Source organism: Pteropus alecto, unplaced genomic scaffold, assembly GCF_000325575.1.
Source record: "Pteropus alecto unplaced genomic scaffold, ASM32557v1 scaffold164, whole genome shotgun sequence".
Taxonomy (NCBI): Eukaryota; Metazoa; Chordata; class Mammalia; order Chiroptera; family Pteropodidae; genus Pteropus; species Pteropus alecto.
The window spans coordinates 19,887,404-19,895,850 of NW_006439568.1; the positions used below are offsets into that span (position 1 = coordinate 19,887,404).

The 8,447-nt window shown below is 50.0% G+C and overlaps 1 long non-coding RNA gene across 11 annotated transcripts in view; it reads left to right on the forward strand.

Moving 5' to 3' along the window:
• The first annotated feature begins 58 nt into the window (after window positions 1-58).
• The window catches only part of LOC107196001, an 18,925-nt gene continuing 10,536 nt past the window's right edge, over window positions 59-8,447 (forward strand). For 4 of the 11 annotated variants that reach the window (XR_003047677.1, XR_003047678.1, XR_003047673.1 and 1 more), the window contains exons 1-3: window positions 61-690; window positions 995-1,149; window positions 5,412-5,902. This is a non-coding gene — a long non-coding RNA (uncharacterized LOC107196001). Of the gene's footprint in view, window positions 691-884; window positions 1,150-5,411; window positions 5,903-8,447 lie in introns of all 11 variants that reach the window. The other 7 variants (XR_003047681.1, XR_003047675.1, XR_003047672.1 and 4 more) reach the window with 6 other exon arrangements.

An 8,447-nucleotide genomic window follows, 5' to 3' on the forward strand; every position in this document is an offset into this window, starting at 1 on the left:
GCCCGGTGCCAGGGGCGGGAGAAAGCGCGGCCTCCGGGGGAGGCGCTGGGAGGGGGTGGGGGTCCGGCTCCGGTCTGGCAGCCGCGGGAGGGCGGAGGTGGGTGGGGACTAGCGGAGCTTTTACGAGAAGTCACCGTGGGGGGTGAGGGGGGAAGAGGGTGAAAACCACCCTGCGGAGCTGTCGGGCAGGGAGGAAACCCGCTGCCCCAGAGCCACGTGCTGAAGCCGACAGTGGGTGGCAGTCACTGGACCGCCCCTGAGTGGCTCGGGAGGGGTTGGGGAGGAGGAGGCCCTTGCTGGGAAAGGCCCCTGGCCAAGGGAGAAAAAGAACCGCTGGTAGACACCGTGGGCCCCAGGGCACCAGGGAACATTTATGTCTGGATAATTTGGCCCAGTTCCCTTTGATGGGAGAAGCTCCGGCCAAGCCTGGGGGCCAGCCCTGCCTGCTCGGGGTTCAGCCTGGAGACACGCACTGGCTTAACTCTGGAGGCTCCCCACCCCTCCACCTCACACCCTTCAAAGAGGATGTATGTTCTAGGGTAAAGGAGTTTGAGAGCCTCAGTAAGTCGAGGGAGGGGAGGTGGTGGTCCAGTGAAGTGAGCGTGGCTGTAGGAAGAAGGAAGGAAGCATAAAAAGAGGGGAAAAGAATTTTAAGAACATGCAAAGGACATAACTGGAGTCCTTGGAAAGGTGAGTTTCCTACTTTCTGAGAATTTAGGCGAAAGCTTCCTGGGGGAGGGCGGGGAATGTATTAGCTGTAAAAGGAATGAGAGGTGTTGTGAAGATGTCTGGGCGTCTTCCTCTGGGTGACAAGGCTGGAGCATCTCGGAGCTATGGGCTGCTCCTGAGTCTGTTGAGTAACACCCCCGCCTCCCCCGCCCCAGGAGGCTGCATTCTGTGGTTCTAGGATGCTCAAGGAGAGCAAAAGACCCTTTAAAAAGCATACGCCTGAAGTGGCCTGAGTGGAGCCTGGAAGCTTCTTGTACCCTGACAGGTTTCCCTGCCCATGTCAGACAGGAAGGAAGGGAGAGAGGAGCCAGGAGGACAGAACAGCAGACCTCCACCGGCGACGGATCTCCTCCCTTCCCACCATCCCACCTCATCCACCGTCCCGTGACCCTCAGGATGAGCAAGACACGACTGTCATTGGTGGGCTTCCAGCTGGAATTCATTCTCAGTGTCTTTCCGGGATTTGTCTTGCCGTTCTTTCCAAAGCCACAGTTCAACAAGTGATGCCAGCCGGGGAGGGGGTGTCCGTGTCTCATCTTGCAGGCAGAAGTAGCACAACAGCTGGGTGAACAAAAACCGTCCGGATCTGTCCAGAGCTGCTTGTCAGCACAGCCTCCACAGGGACCATGTGAGCTGCTTCTTGCCCCATATGACCCTCATTCAAATTCATGCAGAGCAAGAGCTCTCAGACCCTGTCTCCTTGGGCAGCCTTTCCCCAAGTATGTGGGTGGGCAGCTCATTTCTGCCAATCTAATCCAGCTCACAATAGCATTGAACCAGACTTCTGAGAAGCCCTGGGTTCCAGGCCTCCGTAGAAAAGAGTAAAAACTGACAGCTCTTGGGAAGCAAAGGGGTCTAAGTTGCTGAGATGGGACAAGACGCAGAGCCCTGTGTCATCAGAGGGCAGAAATAGTGGCCAGGGATTGGTATGGAAAGTGTTAGTAGTGGCAGGTCAGTGGCCCTATGTGGTTGCCCTTCGGGGAAGTTGGTGGGCAGGACCAGTGGGGATTATCCTGGGAGCTAAAGCCAGGTGCAGGAGGGGGCTGTGGCCGGATACTTAAGCCACAAACACCGCAAGCCCCAACTTTCACATTTGTTTTTCAGGCTGAGAACTCAGTGGGGGTGGCCTCCTCCACTGTTTCAAGTTCTGATTTCTCATATTTCTGGCTTGGGCCCAGATCAGTTGCCATCCTCTCTGTGAAGCAGCTTCCTCCCATCCCACGGGTCTGAGTGCACTAGGGCCCTCGGGACCTCCACATAACCCTTACCACGCTTTGCTTGGCCTAAGAGGTTTTGCTGTATTCAACTTCCCTCTCCGTCCAGAGGCCCACTGGGAGGCCCCTGTTTTGTAGCTTCCTCTCAGTGGAACTCCTGGGGAAGTGCATCAGCTGTCAGCTCTGCCCTCCTCTGCCCCATGTGTGGCCTGAGCTGGCTTCCTTTGTGTCTGTCGGGGCTTCCTGTTTGCTGTGTCTGCTTCCATGAGAGCCTCATCTTGGGTTTCGACCCAACCTGCTTTTTGCCTGACAGTTCAGCCCAGCCTTTGGGACCCTCAGTGATTCCAAGCAGCTATTCGGCAGGAAGGGCCTTCACTCCCTCCCTTAGTAATTGGAACTAGGGCACAGGGTCAGTGGAATATAAGTGTTCCTCACTAAAGCTGGCCTGTGGGGTGTAAACCCATACTCAGGAGCACAGGTGGACCTCGCCGAAGCTAACGTGTCAGGTGTAAATGTACATTCACACAACAAACAAGTTAGGGGCTTTTAGAACTTTTTTCAAAGAATACCATTGAATATAAGATTCTCTTCTCAGTTTTGAGGGCTCATTTTTCTTGCAACTCTTTTGGAACATGTATTCAAAGTGAGATATAAGATTAGGAGATGAATTAGCAGGAGTCAGGCTATTTAAAGGGGTCACGTAACAAAATGCTGTATTATTGCAGGTGCCAAAAAAGTTGGAGATGAAAGTGAGCTGGACTAGGAACATTTGCCTCAAATGGGTTGGCATAACTCCCCAAAACATCTGGCATCCTTTAGTAGCATTTATCACTCTAGGGAGAAGCTAACCTTCTCAAGCCATCCTTGACCACATAGTGGAGCAGAGAGTGGAGGACTCTGTTAGGAAGTTTCGGATCCACCTCTGGCTCTGCCATATCTGAGTTCTGCTACCTCGGGCTGCCTGCTTCGCTGTCTGTGCCTTGGTTTCTTTGCCTGTAAAGCAGAAAATCGTTATGCCTACCTCTTAGGGCTCTTGTGAGAACCAGAGGAAGTGACACCTGGTGAGCACTCGGTACAGGGTAACTTAACATGTTTTAGACTTTCAACTATGGGGTTGACACCTTGCTACACTTATATAATCTCCATTTGGGGTTCTTTAGTTTCAGGTTCTGTCCAGAGTCAAAAATATCAACCTGAAAGAGCAAGTCATTCTTTCAGAAGGCACTGAAGGAAAGACCAGCATTTCTAGAAGTAAGGAATTTAAGAGCAGTACAATCTCCCAACCAACCGTGGCTTTAGGGCCTGAGAGAAACCTGATAATGAATCAGTCTGAGGCCTAATCAGTGACAAAGATGACCTTTGTCCAGATACTCTGGCATATTTGAGCCCCTGAATGAGGCTTTAATCTAAGAGGCATTGAAAGAGCCTAATAAATACCTATTTCATTGAGTCAAATCTAAGAGTTCAAAGAAAAACACAAAGTTTATGTTCCGCTTGTCCTCTACCATATGAGCTGTGATCCTGAAGGAAGACACTAAACCAGACCCTGCTGTAATGGATAATGGGCCCAGAGCCCCACGCTGGCCTCTGGACTCTTGCTCCAGGAGCAGGAAATGTTCCCAGGAAGGACAGATCAACCAGCTGCATTGGACACCTTCTGAGAGGGAGCAAGAACTGTCCTTTGCATCTCAGCTCTTTCTGGCCCAGGGGACACCAATTCAGGGAACATCTGGTGTGTTAGTTTCCTAGGACTACATAACCACATATCACAAACTGGGTATCTTAAAGCAAAAGAAATTTATTTTCTCGGAGTTCTGGAGGCTAGAGGCCTGAAATCAAGGTGTCAGTAGGGCCAAGCTCCCTCTGAGACCAGGAAGAATCTTTCCTGGTCTTTTCCCAGTTTCCTGGCCTCAAGTAGCTGGCAATTCTTGATGTTCCTTGGCTTATAACTACATCGCTCAGATCTCTGCCTCTGTTGGCACACGGTGTTCTTCCTGTGTGTCTGCATCTTCGCATGGCATTCTCTTCGTAAGGACATCAGTCATAGTGGACAAGGGCCCACTCTAGGTACCTCTTCTTGATCACAACTGCAAAGACCCTGTTTCCAATAAGGTCGTATTCACAGGTACTAGGGGTTAGGACTTCACAATACCTCTTTTAGGAAGAACAACCCGTAACGTGGTAAGAGTGATACCTTTGATAAACAGGCTATAGCACAGGCTGCAGGGCGAGCCAACACACGGGCGTTCCACTGTATGCCGGCGAGGGGGCAGATTGAGGCAGCGAGGTGGCAGTCTGTCTGTCAAGAGCCTCAGAAACATTCCTATCCTTTAATCCAGTGATCCACTCCTAGGAAGTCATCAGAAATGTTGATCACACTATGTACAGAGATACTCGTCTCAATATTGTTTATAATAATTAATTCTTGAGAACTCCAATGTCCAACAGTTAGGGATGGTGACTAAAATAAGGCCCATCCCCATGAGGGGGATATTATGTAGCCTTTAGAAATGATATTTCCAGAAAAAAATTAGTAAAGAGGAAAAATGAAATAAAATGATATATTCAGAATGTTGTCAACTTTATAAAAAGTATACAAGGAAACGAAACCAACATAATAGTAATGTCTCTCCCCTCTTTTATGGAGGGGTTATGAGTGATTTTGTTATTTTCCTTTAATTATGGCATTATATAAGTCCTCTGCATTAGCTCTATAACCAAGGAGAAAACACACTAATGATGTTTTAAAAACAGACGTGGTTTCCTGGAGTATACATTCTAGGAAAGTTCTGGCTGGGAGGAGAGCAGCAGCTGCTGGGCGTCCAGCTGATTTCTGTGCTTCTGAGCCACAGCCGTAACCGCTCGGGGTGTCTCAACATGTAGTTGGGTGGCTACTTGCATCACAATTATCCATGATGCTTATTAAAAAATGCAGAATTCTAGGCCCCACCCCAGACCTACTAAATCAGGATCTCTGGGCACAGGGCCCAGGAACTTGCATTCTCACAGGCTCTGCACATTGAAGACTGAATTCCCCTGCCTTAGAAGCCATGGACAACCCGCTCATCAGTAATCCAGTGTGGTTTGTCACACCAGTCATCTATGCCCTCTCAACCTAAACTGTGCTTTGAAGAATAAAACCAAATAAACGGAGAAGTTATTCTTTTCATAAAGTCCATGCTTGGTTGTACTGCCCAAGACAGAAAGCTGCAAAACACAATATTAAAAAGAACAGAAAATTCCTAATTGTTTTATTTTGGAATCCCGTGGCAGCAGATTACGTTTCTTCATTTATGCTAGGCTAATAATTAAAATAAGTTAACATTTCCAGATTCTGTCCTCGTTTGGAATTAAGAAAATTACAGGAGGACCTCAGCCCACAATGAAAGATTTGCCCATTAACGAGGATATTCCATGTGTAGGTAGTTGAGAATCGTAACTATAGATGTGTTTTCTTTTAACTCACAGCTGTGAGGTGTCCTTTATTGCCTGACTTAAGGGAGCGGTATCAGACAGAAGACGGTGGAACATTCTCCACTCTAAGGTGTGTCCGGCTTGGGGCAGGGGTTGGTGGAGAAGGCCCTTCCAACGCTGCGGTGCCCTGACTTGTCAGGACCAAGGGGAGTCATGGCATGCTCGGAGAGGGCCCAACAGCTGTGCAATTAGCCAGCTCATCAGTAGGTGAAATTCGACACTGCAAAGAGGCAATAATTCACGGTATTAGTCCACACTTGTTTCTTCCGGAGTTGGTCATAGGTTCCTAGGTAAGCCATCCTAAGAATGAAATACCTGTCTACGTGTGGGAGCAATGAGAAAAAAGAAGCAAGAAGAACAGCAGCTGTGAAGTTGTGCATCTCACCTTCTGGAAAGGGTCATGTTCCCTTTCTACGCCTTCATACGGATGACTTCAGGGTGCCCTCCACCTGACCCCCGCTTTGCGGGAAGGAGAGCAAAAGGAGGTAGGCTTCACAGGGGCTAAGTGCCGGGCCCCTAAATGACACCTTCCAATTGTGCTTTGTCATCGTCCCCAGCACTCTGGCAGGAGCTGGATCTCTCCTTGGTGAGGAGGATGGACGGGGCCGTCTCCTGCTCAGCAGCCCAGGGAGGACCTGAGCGATTAGCGGCTGAGAAGCCGGCTCTGAGGAGCATGGCCGGAGGTCAGGCCAGCTGCTCCTCCCAGATGCCCCTCTCTTCTGATGTGCAGAGGGGAAGCAGGGGAAGGCAGCTGAAAGGGTTAGGACCCATGAAGGAGGAAAAAATGTAAAAGGAAGCCCTGTATCTTTCACACAACATGTAATTAGCTCTCAGCAGAAGAAGCCGTGGATTCATAATGGGAGCCGACAGCGGGGGAGGAAGGCTCTGACAAGCATGAGATTTTTCGTGGGCTTTTTTTTTAAATTTAATTTTTAAAGGAACACGAACAGTCACAATTATAATTGCGGACATTCGGTGAAGATGTCTCCCCAGCAACAAGCCAGATCACACTGTGTCTCGCCCCCACCCACGGTGTCCTCATAGCTCTCTCCTGGCCCCAGTGACCGGACATTTCTTGCCCACCAGCAGCCCCTGCTCTGTCAGCCCGCCCCAGTGTGCCAGCCAGCCCCAGAACCCTCTCCTCTCCACGGCAGCAGTCCTTAGAGTCACCTCGGTCTTCAGCCAGGGGCTCCCAGGGTCACACTTCTGGCAAAGCCCAGGCCTTCTCCTGAGGGCCCTGCCCTTGTGGCCACACCCTGTGAGGAAGGGAGGCGCAGCTGGAGAGGAAAGGTGGGGAGCCCCGGGGCGGTTAGCTATAGGTGGGCAGTGCCTGGATGTCTGCCAGGACAGCCGGGGCCAACCCTCTCCCAGGCACAGAGGGCTCTCTGTGAGGCGCACGCCCAGCCCCGCACGCAATCTGGGAGGCTCTTGTTTCTTAACACAAAGGAGGCCATTCCCAGACTGGCCTAGGTGTGGCCTGTAGGCTGAACCCTGCTGGGTAGGGCCCTGTGGACTCCTGGTGACCCATCTAGATGACTTCAGTCCTCATTATAATCTGGTCTGGACTTGAAGATGGAGAGAGGCCTGGGCAGGCAGCTTAGCTTCACAGGACATGGGCAGATACCCCTTCTTCCTTTGGGAAAGAGACTTCCTAGGTCCGCCACACTTTAGCTAGCTATCCATCTGTCCACCTATCTATCTATCATCTATCATCTATCATCTCTATATCTTTCTCACATACATACACTCACATGCACACACACATTCAGAGTCCAAATGAGAGAAGACTCTCAACCCAGCCATACTTAGACGAGTCGACTATGCCATGCAGACCCTTTCCCCCACCCCCAAGCCACTGCCGCAGAGAAATTAGACTAGGCCCCAAAGAAATCAGGCTAGAAAGTATGTAACAAGAACCACCATACTGACCACAGGCATAATTATCATTTTCTACAGAACTCAGTCTCTCCCTGCCACTAAGTGCCTCCTCAGCATAACCCTGCTATGCTGGAGGCGGGAGGGGGAGAAAAAGGAAAGAAAGAAACCTTAGGGTAGGCAAAATAGTGCAGAAGATACACTGAAAGATCCACGCTGTTGTGTCTTTCAGCTGAGCCTGAAGTTCATCGGGGGTGGAAAGGGGTGGGTTGAGGAGACACTTAAACCCTCAGTGGGCTTTGTGTTTTAAAATGAAAGAGTTGGAGTAGAATTTCTAAGGTCACTTCGGCAATCAATATTCGGTTCAGGCCTGAACCGAAGGCCACATGGCCACTGATCAGAACCTGCTGCCCACACAGCTCCTGAGGCCCTGTTGCATCAGGTGGGCTCTGAAGGTGTCTGCAGGGGGAGCAGCAGGCACGTTCCCTATCTGACCACCCCTGAGGTCAAGGGTGATATGTGAGAAGAGTGGCATCTGTCCTGTATGCCCTGTGCTGTGAACTATGAAAAAAACACTCATTTATTAGACATTTATTTCTTGGGCACCATCTATGTGTCAATAAATAGACAAAATTCCCTGCTCTCAGAAGCTTCCATTTGACACAAAAGCATAGGAGCTTCCCCTCTGTATTCGTTTCCTAGGGCTGTGGGAACAAAGCACCACAAACTGGGTGGCTTAAACAACAGAAATGTATTTTCTCACAGTTCTGGAGACTAGAAATCTGAGGTCTTGGCAGGGTTGGTTCCTTTGGGGGCTGAGGGAGAATCTTTCATGCCTCACTCCTGGCTTCTGGTGGTTTGCTGGCAATCTTTGGCCTTCCTTGGCTTGTAGAAGCACCACCCCGATCTCTGCCTTCACCTTCGCATGGTGTTTGTTCTCCTTGTGTGTGTCTGTCTCAATTTCCCCTTTTTATAAGGATACGAGTCATATTGGATTAGAGCCAACCCTAGGGATCTCATTAACTTGTTTATCTCTGAAAAGACTCCATCTCCAAAAAAAAGGTCACATTCTGAGGTACTGGGGTTAAGATTCCAACATATCTTTTTAATTTTTTGGGGGAGGGAGATGGGGGACACAATTCAGTCTATAACACC